Source organism: Erinaceus europaeus, chromosome 9 (assembly GCF_950295315.1).
Source record: "Erinaceus europaeus chromosome 9, mEriEur2.1, whole genome shotgun sequence".
Lineage (NCBI taxonomy): Eukaryota > Metazoa > Chordata > Mammalia > Eulipotyphla > Erinaceidae > Erinaceus > Erinaceus europaeus.
In genome coordinates, this window is record NC_080170.1 from 49,958,526 (window position 1) to 49,974,955 (window position 16,430).

Genomic DNA, 16,430 nt, shown 5'->3' on the forward strand with positions numbered 1-16,430 from the left:
TGGTTCCACCTCTGCCACTAATTTGGTCACCAACTGTTAACTTCATTTGATCAAGACACAATTTAACCATTTGGATGTGGGGACAAATGCCTTTTTCATCTTTGCCATGTTGGGGGTGTCCAAGTGAGATCAACAGGAAAACTATCTGGGAAAAGCTACTAAGTAAGTACAATCACTATTAAAAAAAAAAAAAAAAGTGTGAGACTTTTCCCTTGTTCTCTCAACAGAGTGGAAATCCACATTGGTGCTTCTCTCTCCCCGAGCCTTGGGAAAACTGACACCATATAGATGAATTGTATCATTTATATGAATTAACTCACTTTCTTCATTGGGACAAAGCCCAGTCTGTCATGACTATTTGTCACAGACCCCAGGTTGGCCCTGTAAGTTTTCTTTGGCCCTGTAAGTTTATACCTGTTTAGGCTGGTGGGTTGAGGGAAGTGGCCTGGAACCCTAAGCCATCCTGACTCAGTGGGACCCCATGCTGAGGCCCATGAAGACCAGAATGGTTGGGCTTCCCCAGAAGCCTGATTTTATTTCGCTATTGGTTCAGGTTCCTTGCTTTCTATATCTTGTTCCTTGATATTTATCTTGTTGTGATCTAATAATTGTTGCCTCCAGGATTCTGAGGGTACTGGGGAAGGAATTTTTCTACTTAAAAATTTGAAAAATTTTACACCTCCTTCTTTCCTACACAAAAGACATTAATATATATACAGTGCTATCTCTAGGTTCTTAAATAAAGTCCTTTGAGAATTATGTCATGATCTAAAGATAACTTTGATCATTTCTTTTTCATACCCACTAACATTTTATAATCAGAAATAGTGTTCTTTACCTATATCTTAAATCATCTCCTGAAACATTCTGAAATGACTCCCTTTAAGTAGTGTTAAAAATATGTACTTTAGATATAAACAAAGAGGTAATTAGCAGAGTTGTTTTAATATGATATTATCAGGCTACCTCTTCAAATCATTTGCCAGATCAAGGACAGAGTTTGGCTACTATGTTCTATTTTTACTCTATATTGCATTCTCCAGACAATCTGGGATCAAGAAACAGCTTGGAGACAGATTTATAATGAAAGTTAACAAACAACAACAAAAAAGGACTTACTATATTTGTGTCCTCTCTCTCTCTCTCTCTCTCTCTCTCTCTTCCTCACCCCACAGTACTAAGGTATGCTCATGCATGTGTGCTTTCACAGATCTTATTTTTTTCCATTTTTTTTTTTTTTAGCTAGAGAAAGAGAGAAAGGATAAAGAGGTATCACAACACCAACCCACCATTCATGAACTTTCCTTATAGTCATGGTGCCCTGTATTGAGTCATGCTTGTATATGGCTCTTTTTCTCACCTCTGTACCATCAACCATCACACACAGCACATTCATGTTGGAAGCCAAGGGATCACTGAAGCATTTATTCCCACACCTCTTATGAGGTCACAACAATAACTTGTTGGATTTGTTCAGTGCATAACTGAGTGCCTACAGCTGGACCAAGTGTAGAGGAACACAATATTCCCATGAATGACCAAATGAGTTAGTGAATAAATTTGACTGAGCTGGATATCAGTGCAGAAAAGGCAAGCTTTGGTGATATGAAGTGTTTTGAATGATAGAACATGCATTTCTTGGTGGAAAAAATTGGTGTAAATCTCAAACTAAGGAAATTCCTCCATATCTAACTCCCTGCCTCTCTTTGTCCCTCCACCTGAGCAAGTCAGAATGCTTGTAATGTAGGTAAGGCCCTGCAGATTAAACTATATTCAGTACCTAAAGCAATTCTGCATAACACAACAAATGCAGGAAATGTGTTGTGTAATCGGAACAGACAAAAAAAAAAAACCTGGCATAGACTTCTGAAAAGATAAGATAGCATATTATGTTCCAAACAGAGGAAGAATGGCTCCAAGCTTTCTGGTGGAAAATATAATGTAGTCTGTTCCAAACCCCAGAGAACCAAAGAGGTTACACTCTTTCCTCACTCCACCTCTAGTTCCCCTGGATGTGAATTCAATCAGTGGTCTGTGTTATGAATAAAAAAAACACTTAGAATGTGCTCAACCCATTAGGTCTGAGCTCACATTCTGTGGTCACGGCTAAGAACATTCCAGGCTTCACTAATTTTCAGGACCCATCTTCCTCAGGTATGTTGTCCAACCTCCCTTAGGAGAATGGAACATTATTGATCCACATTGAGGGCAAGGCCCCATAGGGGTCCACAAAGGAAGTCCATTTTGTTGTTCCTGGTGGAGATGACCAGTGACAGTGGAAAGAGGGATCTGTTAGAGGTTTAGGTCCTTTCATGTCTGTGTGGGAACCCCCAGGGCTCCCTGACTAGGGTCCCAGGTGATGGGGTGGCCTGTTAGTGAATAAAGAGTCATCATTAAAATATGTCAGTCTCTTTCCCTTATTCAACTTTTGTAGTCCTTACTTTGTCTGACAAGGTTAGCATAGGAGTGATTGGGGGACGTAGAATAGGAAGGTGAGGAGGGTATCTAGGTCTAAGTATATAAACTGTTTCATTAGGTACTTTAAGGTATCTTTTTAGTTCTTTTTATTTTCTTGCTTCATTTATTGACTCAATACAAATTATTGTGCACTTCTGCTTTATGGTATGTATTTTCCCCTAACTTATAGATATGTGTACATATGCCCTATCTCATGGACCCTGGTCTATATCTAGGTTTTGAGTTTTTGTTAAGAAGTAAGCCACTCCCTGCCAACACCCGTGTTCAGTGGGGAAGCAATTACAGAAGGCAGACCTTCTACCTTCTGCACCCCATAATGACCCTGGGTCCATACTCCTAGAGGGTTAGAAAATAAGAAAGCTATCAGGTACGGGATATGGAGTGTTGGTGGTGTGGAGTCGTACCCCTCTTATCCTATGGTTTTTGTTAGTGTTTCGCTTTTTTTTTTCTATTCCCTTTTTGTTGCCCTTGTTGTTTCTTATTGTTGTAGCTATTATTGTTGTTGTTACTGATGCCATCATTGTTGGATAGGTCAGAGAGAAATGGAGAGAGGAGGGGAAAACAGAGAAGGGGAGAGAAAGATAGACACCTGCAGACCTACTTCACCGCTTGTGAAAAGACTCCCCTGCAGGTGGGGAGCTGGGGGCTCGAACCAGGATCCTTACACTGGACCTTGCACTTTGTACCACCTGTACTTAACCCACTGCACAACTTCCCAACTCCCCAGGGTTTCCTTTTTATAAAGAAAAAAATTTTTTATTTATTTAATAAAAGATAAATTAACAAAATCATAGAGTAGGAGGGGTACAATTCCACACAATTCCCACCACCAAATCTCCATAACCCAACCCTCCCCTGATAGCTTTCCCATTCTCTAGCCCTCTGGAAGTATGGACCCAGGGTCATTGTGGATTGCAGAAGGTGGAAGGTCTGGCTTCTGTAATTGCTTTCCCACTGAACATGGGCGTTGACTGGTCAGTCCATACTCCCAGTCTGCCTCTCTCTTTCCCTAGTAGGGTGGGTCTCTGGGGAAGCGGAGCTCCAGGACACATTGGTGGGGTCTTCAGTCCAGGGAAGCCTGGCTAGCATCCTGATGACATCTGGAACCTGGTGACTGAAAAGAGAGTTAACATACAAAGCCAAATCCAGGACTGGGGGAAGTAGGGGCTCTATAGTGGAGATGTGAGGTTCCTGCTGTCTTAGGGTTCCAAAAGACAATCGATAGTTAATGTTATCATCACATTATTTGGTAATTGGGTTAACTTTCAAAAGTCCTTTTGTTAGGGTTTGCTGTACAGTACCCAGTATCTTGTATATAGCTGTGCTATTGGTTGCTTCTGATCTACTTGGTCTAGGCTTTTGAGAGAGTCCGCATATCAAATACACAGCCTATATATTAAAAAGATTCAGTTTGTGTTTTGAAAAACTTCGAGACATACAATTAATTTTCCCCCTCTCATATTAATTAACTAGTGATTTATATGACTACATTTTACTAGGAGTGTACATAAACACCATTCCCACCACCAAAAGACTGTGACCCATCCCTCCCACCCACTCCCAACCCCTACTGTCCCAGGAAGCTGCATGTCTACCCCTCACCACAGGGTTTTTACTTTGGTGCCCTACTTACAATTTGGTCAGGTCCTGCTTTTAGTTTCCCTTTCAGATCTCCTTACTGAACTTCTGTTGATGAGGGGGATCATCCCATACTCATCTTTATCTTTCTGACTTAGCTCACTTAACATAATTCCTTCTAGCTCTGTCCAAGATGGGTCAGCGAAGGTGGGCTCATTGTTCTTGATAGCTGCATAGTATTCCATTGTGTATATATACCACAGCTTTCTCAGACACTCATCTGTTGTTGGGCACCTGGGTTGCTTCCAGGTTTTAGCTGTTATAAATTGTGCTGCTATGAACATAGGAGTACACACCTCCATCTGGTTGGGTGTTATGGAGTCCTTGGGGTATAACCCAAGGAGAGAAATTACTGGATCATATGGAAGGTCCATGTCTAGCCTTCTGAGAGTTTTCCAGACTGCTCTCCACAGAGGCTGTACCAATTTACATTCCCACCAGAAATGTAAAAGGATTCCTCTGTCCCCACAACCTCTCCAGCATTTGTTGCTGCTGTCCTTTTTGATGTATGCCATTCTTACAGGAGTGAGGTGGTATCTTAGTGTTGTTTTAATTTGCATTTATCTGATAATCAGTGACCTAGAGCAGTTTTTCATATGTTTGTTAGCCTTTTGGATCTCCTCTGGGGTGAATGTTTTGTTCATATCCTCTGCCCATTTTTGGATGGGGTCATTTGCTTTTTTGGTGCTAAGTTTGCTGAGCTCTTTATATATTTGGTGATTAGTGTCTTGTCTGATGTATGGCATGTGAAGATCTCCCATTCTGTGAGGGTCTCTTTATTTGTTTAATAGTTTCTTTGGATGTGCAGAGTTTTTCAATTTGATGTAGTCCCATTGGTTTGTTTCTGCTTTAGTCTTCCTTGCAATTGGGTTTGATTCATCAAAGATGTCCTTGAGGTGTAGGTGGGAAACTGTTTTACCAATATTTTCCTCTAAGTATTTGATTGTTTCTGGTCTGACATCCAGGTCTTTGATCCATTTGGAGTTGATTTTTGCTTCTGGAGAGATAAATTGGTTCAGTTTCATTGTTCTGCATGTTTCAACCCAGTTTTCCCAGCACCATATATTGAAGAGAGCCTCCTTCTTCCATTTAATCCTTTGGGCCCCCTTATCAAAGATTAGATGTCCATCGGTGTGGGCATTTATTTATGGGCTTTCAATTCTGTTCCACTAGTCTGTGTGCCTATTTTTATTCCAGTACCATGCTGTTTTGATGATGGTGGCTTTATAATATAGTTTAAGGTCTGGGAGTGTGATGCCTCCATTTCTGTTTCTTTTCCTCAAGATGGTCTTGGCAATTCTAGGTGTTTTCAGGTTCCAGATAAATGACTGTAGTGTTTGTTCTATTCTCTTAAAGAAGCTTGGTGGAACTTTGATGGGTATTGCATTAAATTTGTATATGGCTCTGGGGAGAATATTCATTTTGATGATATTTATTCTTCCAATCCATGAGCATGGGATATCTTTCCATTTCTTGGTATCAGTTTCTGTTTCCTTGAGTAGCAACTCATAGTTTTCAGTATTTAAGTCTTTCACTTCTTTGGTCAGCTTTATTCCTAAGTATTTGATTGATTTTGCTGAAACAGTAAATGGGAGTGATTTCTGGATGTCTTCTTCTTCAGATTTAGTGTTTGCATAAAGAAATGCCACTGATTTTTGTACATTGATTTTGTAGCCTGATACCTTGCTATATTGCCTAATAACTTCCAGTATACTATCATATCATCTGCAAATAGTGAGAGCTTGACTTCTTCCCTTCCAATCTGTATTCCTTTGATTTCTTTCTCTTGCCTGATTCCTATGGCAAGAACTTCCAATACTATGTTGAAGAGTAATGGTGACAGTGGACAGCCCTGTCTAGTCCCTGATCTGAGGTGGAATGCTTTCAGCTTCTGTCCATTGAGTATGATGTTGGCTGTAGCTTTGCTATCTATAGACCCCACTATCTTGAGGAATTTCCCAATAATTCCCATTATTTGTAGAGTTTTGAGCATGAATGGGTGTTGGATTTTGTCAAAGGTTTTCTCTGCATCTATTGAGATAATCATGTGGTTTTTGGCTTTGCTATTATTGATGTGGTGAATGACATTGATTGACTTATAGATGTTGAACCAGCCTTGCATTCCTGGGATGAATCCCACTTGGTCATAATGAACAATCTTTTTGATATGCTGCTGTATCCGGTTGGCCAAAATCTTTAATATGTTCATCAGAGATATTGGTCTGTAGTTTTCCTTTTTGTTCTGTCCCTATCAGTTTTTGGTATCAGGGTGATGTTGGCTTCATAGAAGGTGGAAGGGAGTATTCCTGTTTCTTCAGTCTTATGGAAAAGCTTAAGAATTATGGGTATTAACTGTTTCCTGAAAGTTTTGTAGAATTCATTTGTGAAGCCGTCTGGTCCAGAACTTCTGTTGTTGGGAGATTGTTAATAACGGTTTCAATTTCTTTGTCTGTGATTGGTGCATTTAGATTTTGTAGTTCTTTTTGGTTCAGTTTTGGAAGGGCATATGTTTCTAGGAATCGTTCCATTTCTTCCAGATTCTCTAGTTTTGTGGCGTATAGTTCTACATAGAAGTTTCGCATGATTCTCTGGATTTCTGAGGTGTCAGTTGTGATATCTCCTCCATCGTTTACAATTCTATTAATTTGAGTCTTCTCTCTTTTTTGTTTGGTGAGTCTGGCTAGGGGTTTGTCAATTTTGTTTAATCTTTCAAAGAACCATTTGGCTTCATTGATCTTTTGTATGGTTCTTTTATTTTCGATGTTGTTTATTTCTGCTTGAACTTTAGTGATTCTGTCCTTCTGGTTGCTTTAGGGTTCCTTTGTTCCTCTTCCTCTAAGTCCTTGAGGTGTGCAGTAAGGTCGTTCATTTGAGCTTTTTCTTGGTGTTTAATATGTGATTGTATGGCTATAAGTTTCCCTCTCAGTACTGCTTTAGCTGTGTCCCAAATATTTTGATAGGTTGTGTCTTCATTTTCATTTGTTTCCAGGAACATTTGAATTTCCTGCTTGAGTGAATCTCTGACCCAGTGGTTCTTAAGGAATATGTTGTTTAGTTTCCAAATTCTGTGACTTTTAATAATTTTCTGTTTGTTGTTAAATGTTAGTTTTACTCCACTGTGGTCTGAGAAGATACTTGGGATGATTTCGATGCTCTTGAATTTATTGATGCTGTCTTTGTGGCCTAACATGTGGTCTATCCTTGAGTACGTGTTATGTGGATTTGAAAAGAAAGTCTATTCCAGTTTTTTGGGGTGAAGGACTCTGAAAATGTCAAGAGGTCTAGTCTGTCAATCTCTTCAATCAATTCTCTTGTATCTTTGTTGGTTCTCTGCATTGTTGATCTGTCTAAGTGTGAGAGTGCGGTATTGAAGTCTCCCACTATTATTGTACTACTATTGATGTATTTTTGAAATTCTTTCAGTAAGTGCTTGACGTATTTAGATGGTCCCTCATTGGGTGCATAGAAGTTAATAATTGTTAAGTCTTCTTGGCTGATTGATTCTCTAATCATTATGTAATGTCCTTGCCTATCTTTTATTACTTTATTTAATTTAAAATCTATTGTGTCTGAGATGAGAATGGCTGTTCCTGCTCTTTTTTGTGGTCCGTTAGCCTGTATGATAGTTTTCCATCCTTTCACTTTAAGTCTGTGTTTATCTTGTTGTGACAGATGGGATTCTTGCAAGCAGTGTATGGTTGGGTTATGTTTTCTGACCACTCTGTGCCTTTTGATGGGTGAGTTTAAGCTATTGACGTTTACTGATATTATTGATTTAATGTATTGTAGTGCCATTGTTCAAAATAAATTTTTATTTGCTCTGATATATTGCAAGTATTATAGTGATGTTCTTGTTTATAAGAGGTCTTTTAGAACCTCTTTCAGGGCCAGTTTGGCAATGGTTGTTTCCTTTAACTGTTGTTTGTCTAAGAAGGTTTTGATCTCTCCATCTAGTTTGAATGAAAGCCTAGCAGGATATATTATCCTTGGTTGAAACCCTTTTTCATTCAGGGCTCGATAGATATCTTGCCATTCTCTTCTGGCTTTTAGAGTTTGAGTGGAGAAGTCTGCAGATAATCTTATGGGTTTTCCCCTGTATGTGACTTTTTGTTTCTCTCTTGCAGCCTTTAGGATCCTTTCTTTATCCTTACTCCTTCTCATTGTGACTATGATATGTCCTAGTGTCTTCAGGTCTGGGTTGATTCTGTTTGGTACTCTCTGGGCCTCTTGAATCTTGATGTCCTTTCTGTTATTCAGGTCTGGGAAGTTTTCTTCTATTATTTCCTCTAGAATGTTTGCTTCCTCTTCCTCTCTTTCTTCCTCTGGCAGGCCAGTTATATGAATGCTACTTCTTTTGAGATCATCCCATATGTCTCTGTTGTTGTTTTCAGTGTCTCTCAATCTCTTTTTGATCTCTTTCACCTCTTTCTTAGTTTTCTCTAACTCATCCTCTGACTAATTCTGTTTTCTACTTCTGTTAGTCTGCTTTCCCTTCCTTCAGCTTCTTTCTTCATTACAGCTATTTCAGCTTTCAGTTCTCTAATTGCCTCAAGATAATCAGTATTTTCCTTGGGGGTCTCAACTGTTGTTTCCCTAATACTGCCATTCCTTTCCTCCAATGTTGTTTTCATTTCTGTGATTAATAAGTTTAATATTGCTTGCATACTTTTTTATCTATGGTTATTTCTGGCTGATTTGTAGTTTCTTCTGGGATCTTGTCTTCATTCATTGGAGTAGAAGTTTTATTTGTTTTTGATATACCCATTTTTTTATGTGTTTCTTATTTTTATGCTCTGTTGTTCCTCAGTTGTTGTGTCTTGAGTACAAGCAACACTGTACTAAATACCTTTATGACAAATGCACTCACCAACCTCAGGAATTACAATAGCAACTGAAGCAAGTATTGAAGCAGTTTAATCCCTACCAGTTAGCCAAACAATGTCTCCAGTCCATGAAAAAATAGTAACCAAGTCCAAGTGAAGAAGAAAGAGAAAAGAAAGAAGGGATAGCAAGAATAGACAGTTATGCAAATCTACTATCCACTGTATATTCTAGGGGTAACAAGAGGAGAAAGAAAAGTAGAGCAGAGATACACACATAGAGAGTCCACTCTGAGTCAGATTTTTCCCCAAAATAATTCACAAATTCAGAAAGGCAAAGAAGAAGGAAGGAAGAAGTGTATGACAAGAAAAAAAAAAAGAGAAACTATAGAGGGAAAAGAGAAAAGATAAAGCACAGGTGGCGCAAAGCACAAGGACCGGCATAAGGATCCCGGTTCGAACCCCGGCTCCCCACCTGCAGGGGAGTCGCTTCACAAGCAGTGAAGCAGGTCTGCAGGTGTCTATCTTTCTCTCCTCCTCTCTGTCTTCCCCTCCTCTCTCCATTTCTCTCTGTCCTATCCAACAATGACAACTACAATAATAACTACAACAATAAAACAACAAGGGCAACAAAAAGGGAATAAATAAATAAAATAAATATTTAAAAAAAAGAGAAAAGATAAGAAAAAGAGCTGTAATTAAAGAGCAGTGAAAGGTAAGTTTTTTAAAATTTATTACTTTATTTTTTATTTTATTTTATTTTTTTTAATTAGCTAGGAGGAGGAAGAAGAGAATCTGTAGAGGAAGTAGGAGTAATGAGACAAGTTCCTCTCACAATAGATAAGATGCCCACTACCCTAGCAATGAAAGATACCCTAAGAGTTAATTCTTATCAACCTAAAGGGGGGAGGAAGATATATGCCTTTATATAATATTAATAATAAAATAGAGCAGGGTAAAATACCCTGTCCCAGATTGCCTCAAGCCTCCTGAGCAGAGGCAGCTTAATTTGCAGCAGAGATTGTTAAGAAAGAAAAAAAAACCCTCAGGACTAGACAAGGATAGCAGGAATAGACAGTTATGCAAATCTCCTATCCAATGTATATTCTAGGGGTAGCTAAAGGAGGAAGGGAAGTTGAGCAGAGATACTCGCAGAGAGAGTCCACTCTGAGTCAGATTTCTTCCCCTAAATAATTCCCAAAATCGTATCAGTGAATTCAGAAAGCTGTAGGATTAAGGAAGAAAGGATGACAAGAATGAGGAAGAAAAAAAAAAGAGAGAGAAAAAAGAAAAAGATAAGAAAAGAGCAGTAATAAAAAGTGGTGAAAGGAAAGATTTATTTATTTATTATTATTTAATTAGCTTTGGGGGGAGGGAAGGGAGCTGCCTGTGTAGCTACTTAGGAAGAAAAAAGGCCAGAGGTTTCAGAAGGGTACTTAGACTTAGAATGAATGGTACTCCCTGGTGCGACAGGAATCTTGGTAAAGAAAGAAGCTCAGCAGGGGAGCCTGCTAGAAGCTGGTCCCCAGGGACTGGTTATGGGGGTGGGGGTAGGAGGTGCACTTTGGGAATAATAATTTAAAAGAAAAAAAATTTTTCCCTTTCTTTCTACTCTATTTTTTAACCCAAATTAAGTTATAATCACCTCCTTGGTGTTACCACTAGGACCCCTTATTGACTGGCCTACTAATGGCAGAAAATCCAACCGTTTCCAGGAGATGTGGTCAGAGCTCAAGCCACTAGCAGCTTCTCAGTCTGCCATCTTCCGGGAACCCCTCTATAAATAAAAATTTTAAAAGGGAAAAAAAGAAAGAAAACTGAGAAATTTTATGCATGTACCAACAACTGTATCTAGAAATCATATCCAGAAATTGGCAAGTTAAATCTTTTTCCTGCTGCCCTCCTTCTGTCCTCTGACAGAACCAGTGAAGTATAGATGCAGACAATAGAAGGAAGCATCCCTATGGTAAGAATTTACCTTGAAGACTAAAGGAAATGAAACCCAGGCATCAAGAAATCAAGGCTTCCAGCTACAGTTAGAGGCCCCCAGAGACTCTCTTAAACTTTGAAAAATACAACAATGAGAATGACAAGATGTAAAGTGAGTTAGTTGGGAAATCTCCCCAAACCTCACAACACAGCAATTAACAGTTGTTCTGCCAGAGAACTGGAGCTTTCCACACTCCATATCCAGGCTTACAGTTAATTTTCTTATCGCCACAAAAGTCAGAGAGTGGGCAGCCTCTTTCAACCACTCTTCTCCACTTGGCAGTCAAGCAACAGACCACCTATGGGTTAAAGGCAGAAAATTAAAGTACATAAATGTTTAAAACTGATTTTTACATGAGTTTATAGACTTATATTCCAGAGGTTCTTAAACATGGTAGCCTGTCCCCAGTAGTTCCCTGGGTCTTGGAGAATGGACCAAATATCACAGATTCTTCCTCAGCAGCTGCTTTGTACAATGGGATCCCATTATGCCCAACAGATCTCACATGAGCTTTCACTTAGGTGGCTCATCTCTGCTTCTTAGAAAATCCTTCTACATCCTGTATCTCCATAAATTCTGGAAGTACAAACCAAACTGAACACAGCCATCATATCCCTGCATAGCTAGCCAATGCAGATGTTATCAGCTAGGCTTCCAAGGTAGGAGGCAAAGAAAGGTCCCTGGAGTTCATTAGCTGCTTTCAGGTGGCCTGATCAAGCTCTTCTCCTAGACTTGTAGAGTTAAGCAGACCTATGATCCATGATTTTGATGGGACAGAGACCTTCCCAAGGAGCTACACTATAAAGATTGTCAACCTCTACTTTCATTTTTTTTCCTTATGGAGTGCTTGGGAATGAGCCTAGGACTTTGTTCATGAGTGATAGTACTGTGCCATCTACTTGGCCTATATATTTTTATTTCTTTATTGTTGCTTTCAACGGGCTATGTTGTTTTCGCCTGGCTAGCTTCATGGGAGGGTAACAGACGACCAGGGACTCATGGTTGAGCTGTAGGCAGTATCTCTTTATTCATGCAGGATGCAGCACAATCTAAGCCGAGCTAAGCTAAACTCTAAACTAAAAACTACAATCTTGTCCTTATAAATATACTAGCCCAGTAGGGTGGGAACAGGATGCGATGCAGAGAGAGTGGAGAGAAAAGTGACTGGTGAAAATCAGGGTATGACAAGGAGAGGGGGCGGAGCAGGTGAGAATTCTACCACTAAACCACCAATGCCCTGGAGGGAAGGTGGTGCTTGTTAACAGAGGTTATGTAAATAGAATGAAGTGGTTATGTAAATAGAATGCAGTGTTAAGCAGGGGTATTTAAACCAAATGAAACAGAAGGGGTTTTTAAAAGCAGAATTAGAAGATACCAACACTTTATTGGGAGATTAATGGTTTATATTTGACAGTAAAATACAATAGTTTGTACATGTGTAACATTTCTCAGTTTTCCATGTAATGATTCAACCCCCACTAGGTCCACCTTTGCCATCATGTTCCAGGACCTGAACTCTCCTCCCTAAACCCAGAGTCTTTTACTTTGGTGCAATATACCAACTCCAGTCCAAGTTCTGCTTTGTGTTTTCCCTTCTGTTCTTATTTTTCAACTTCTGTCTATAAGTGATATCATCCCATATTCATCCTTCTTTTTTGATTTATCTCACTTACCATGATTCCATCAAGCTCCATCCAAGATAAAGTGAAGAAGGTGAATACACAATTTTTAATAGCTAAGAAGTATTCCATTATGTATATATACCACAACTTACTCAGACACTCATCTGTTGTTGGGTACCTGAGTTGTTTCCAGGTTTTGGCTATCACAAATTGTGCTGCTGGGTATCTGGCGGTAGCGCAGTGGGTTAAGTGCTCATGGCACGAAGTGCAAGGACCAGCGTAAGGATCCCAGTTCAAGGCCCCATCTCCCCACCTGCAGGGGAGTCACTTCACAAGCAGTGAAGCAGGTCTGCAGGTGTCTATCTTTTTCTCTCCCCCCACCTGTCTTCACAAATTATGCTGCTATGAACTCTTGTTAAAATTCAGAGGCTCTATCTGGCCAGGCTAGCTTCACAGGCAGGTAACAGAGACGACCAGAGACATACGGCTGGGCAGGGAAGCTGTATTTCTTTATTCAGGGACAACGATTCATAAACTAAGACAAACTAATCACCAAACAGAACTCTGCTGCCTCTTTCCCCCCGCGACAGCGCCAAGCACTCTCTCTAACTCTGCAACTCAGGAACCCTCTCCGGGTTCCTAGGGGCGGGGCCAAGTGGGCCCACGAAACTGGCAGGACTGATCCAATTCTCTTGGCGGGGGATAACTAGAACAACCCAATGTAAAGCATACAACAATTCCCCCTTTTCTTTTTAACTAAATGACTACAGTATCAAGGGTGTGAGGTGAACAGAAACCTATATCGTACAGGCATTTTTAAAAAAAGAAACTGGCACAAACATGGAGAAACATGTAAGCAAGTAACAAGAACTAGTGTGCTGCCAAGGGAAGGCCTGAGGGGGCCATTTTTGCCTCTGTGGGCTAAACTTTATCAGCTTAAAAAAAAAACATTTCTTGCCTCTGGGGGGCGTACTTGTCTCGACGGGCATTTGCATGAGGGTGGGGAACAGCCTAGAGTCCCAAAGGCAGCTGGCTGCAACTTACTTACTATGAAACAAAACTTGTTATTAGCATATTTCTAATAGAGAAGGAATTTGAGACTTTTACATATCAACAACGTCTTTTAACCTTTTGTTACACCCATTCAAGATGGAGTCACACCCTAGTTGTGTGCAGGAAAGGAAACCTCAGGCATGAGAATAATTAGCATAGCCATTGTGCGACCTACCATTTCTAATAGAGAAGGTAATGGAGAGTTTTACATATCAACAAGTCTATTTAACCTTTTGTTTAGACCAACTTAGTTGAAATATATTGATTGTTAACTAATTTTTACCTCAGACTTTAAATGTAAGTTAATTTTATCTTTATGAGAATTACGTTGAAAACCTTTTTCATTTAACTTTGACTAGTAAGAATTTAGCCTTAAAGTTACTGTTTACCAAACTTTAAACATACACATAAATATGGTCATTAATACACAAGGAGAGAAACCTTTGTTACGAAGACATGTCATTTTAAACACGAATTTAGATATGTACTGTTTTAGTTGTTGGGGGGGTGCGTTGTCCAGTGATGGTCTCTTGGGCAGCTTCACTTCTAGGAATTGCAGGTTGCAATCTCTGTACAAATCTCTGTGTACTCCAGCTTGTCTGCCTTCAGACCGGAGCTGAGGATCTCTGCCAGGATGTCCAGTTTCGGCAAGGAGCCCGGGGGTCCGGGAGGTCCGGGATCATTCCAGAATTCATAGCAAGAGGGCAGGCAGGCCAGCTTTGTAGAAGGCGTGGGCCTAGGTGCCCAGGGGTGGTGGCCATGATAGGCCGCCGCGGCCCTGCCCCATGGCCCTGTCATGTCTGCTGCCCTGCTCGCAGTGGCCGAGCAGCGTGGAGGGATCACATGTCCAGTGCCCTGCGCCACGCGGTGGAGAGCCGGCTCCTGTGGGCTGGCCTGCGTGCTGGCATTGGGCTCCTGCGTGGTGGCATCAGGCTCCTGCGTGTTGGCGTCGGGCTCCTGTGTGGTGGCATCGGGCTCCTGCGTGTTGGCATCGGGCTCCTGCGTGCTGGCGTCAGCCTCATGCAGGCTGCGGGGCTACGGGGCTGTGGGCGCGGTGCGTGGGGTTGTCTGGGCACAGCCGGCTGGCTGGCTGTTTAACCAGGTGGAAACAGCAGCTCCACGCCTCGCCTCCCGCCCTCTGGCTATTCCCTCTGGCTGTTCTGAGTTCACCCGAGCCGAGTGGAAACCACAGAGTGGTCCAGAGATAAATGTTCCAGAAACAGCAAAACAGTCTCGTGAAGAAAGAGCAGAGGCCTTTGGAGATCTCTTCACAAGCAGAAGAGAAGGCCATAGTGCATAGGTAGCCAAAATGGTCAGGTCCATGTGGGCACCATTTGTTGTTAAAATTCGGCGGCTCCAGCTGGCCGGGCTAGCTTCACAGGCGGGTAACAGAGACGCGGAGACAACGGCTGGGCAGGGAAGCTGTATTTCTTTATTCAGGAACAACGATTCATAAACTAAACCAAACTAATCACCAAACAGAACTCTGCTGCCTCTTTCCTCGTGGCAGCGCCAAGCGCTCTCTCTAACTCTGCAACTCAGGAACCCTCTCCGGGTTCCTAGGGGCGGGGCCAAGCGGGCCTAGAAACTAGCAGGACTGATCCAACTCTCTTGGCGGGGGAGAACTAGAACAGTATGGGTTGTTCTAGTTCTCCCCCGCCAAGAGAATTGGATCAGTCCTGCTAGTTTCACAGCTGCTTGGCCCCACCCCTAGGAACCCCTTCTTCTTCTAGCATTTGCCCTTCTTCCGTAGCCAGTCAACAGCATCAGGTTGAGCCTGATGTAAAGTTTCGAGACCTCCTTTGAATCTGGAGAGGTGGCAGTCGTTGACTATGTGGGTCATAGTCTGTCCCGAGAGAGGGTTTCAGAGTTCCAGAGTTCCAGAGTTGGAGAGTTCCGGAGTTAGAGAGAGTGCTTGGTGCTGCCGCAGGGGGAAAGAGGCAGCAGAGTTCCGTTTGGTGATTAGTTTGGTTTAGTTTATGAATCGTTGTTCCTGAATAAAGAAATATAGCTTTCCTGCCCAGCCGTATGTCTCTGGTCATCTCTGTTACCCGCCCGTGAAGCTAGCCCAGCCAGCTGGATCCTCTGAATTTTAACAACAAAGAACATAGGTATACACAAATCTTTTTGGATGGGTGTGTTTGGTTCCTTAAGATATAGTCCCAGGAGAGGAATTGCAGGGTCACAGGGTAGATTCACTTGTAGCCTTCTGAGAGTTTTCCTGACTGTTCTCCATACGGGTTGGACTAATTTACATTATCACCAGCAGTGCAGGAGGGATCCCTTGTCCCCACAACTTCTCCATCATTTCTTGTGGTATCTCATTGTTGTCTTTATTTGCATGTCTTTGACAACCAATGTCTTGGAGCATTTTTTCATATGTTTGTTGGCCTTTTGGATCTCTTCTTTGGTGAATATTCTGTTCATATCCACTCCCCACTTTTGGACAGGGTCATTTATTTTTTGTTGTTGTTGTTGTTGTTGCTGAGTTAGATGAGCTCTTTATATATTTTAGTTATTAGCAGCTTGTCTCCCTGGCCTATGTTTTAATCTATATTGTTAGACAAAGAGAAAATATAAGAACCAATGCTTTTGTGTCCATTATCATCTGGACCCTCATATTTAATTTAATTTATGTTCTGTTATTCTTATCACTTATGATTCAGTAAACCTTGCCTGATTGTAACTCACCCTATCATGTTCTCTTTATTTCATGAGTATTGATGCATGTTTTCCTCTCTGTTTGTCATGTCTTCCTTCTCTATAGTCAACTTGGCAAGTATTTGTGCTTACTTCAAGACTCTGCCCTTCTCCCACTTCCTTTAGAAG

General features: G+C 41.1%; 1 protein-coding gene across 1 annotated transcript in view; it reads left to right on the forward strand.

The window, feature by feature from the left end:
• Nucleotides 1–2,049: 2,049 nt before the first annotated feature.
• Nucleotides 2,050–16,430, forward strand: part of LOC103115466 (flavin containing dimethylaniline monoxygenase 3) — a 34,208-nt gene continuing 19,827 nt past the window's right edge. Inside the window, exon 1 of the mRNA XM_007525220.3 lies at nt 2,050–2,154. The gene's annotated coding sequence lies outside the window, so the exon portion shown is untranslated. The remainder of the gene's footprint in view (nt 2,155–16,430) is intronic.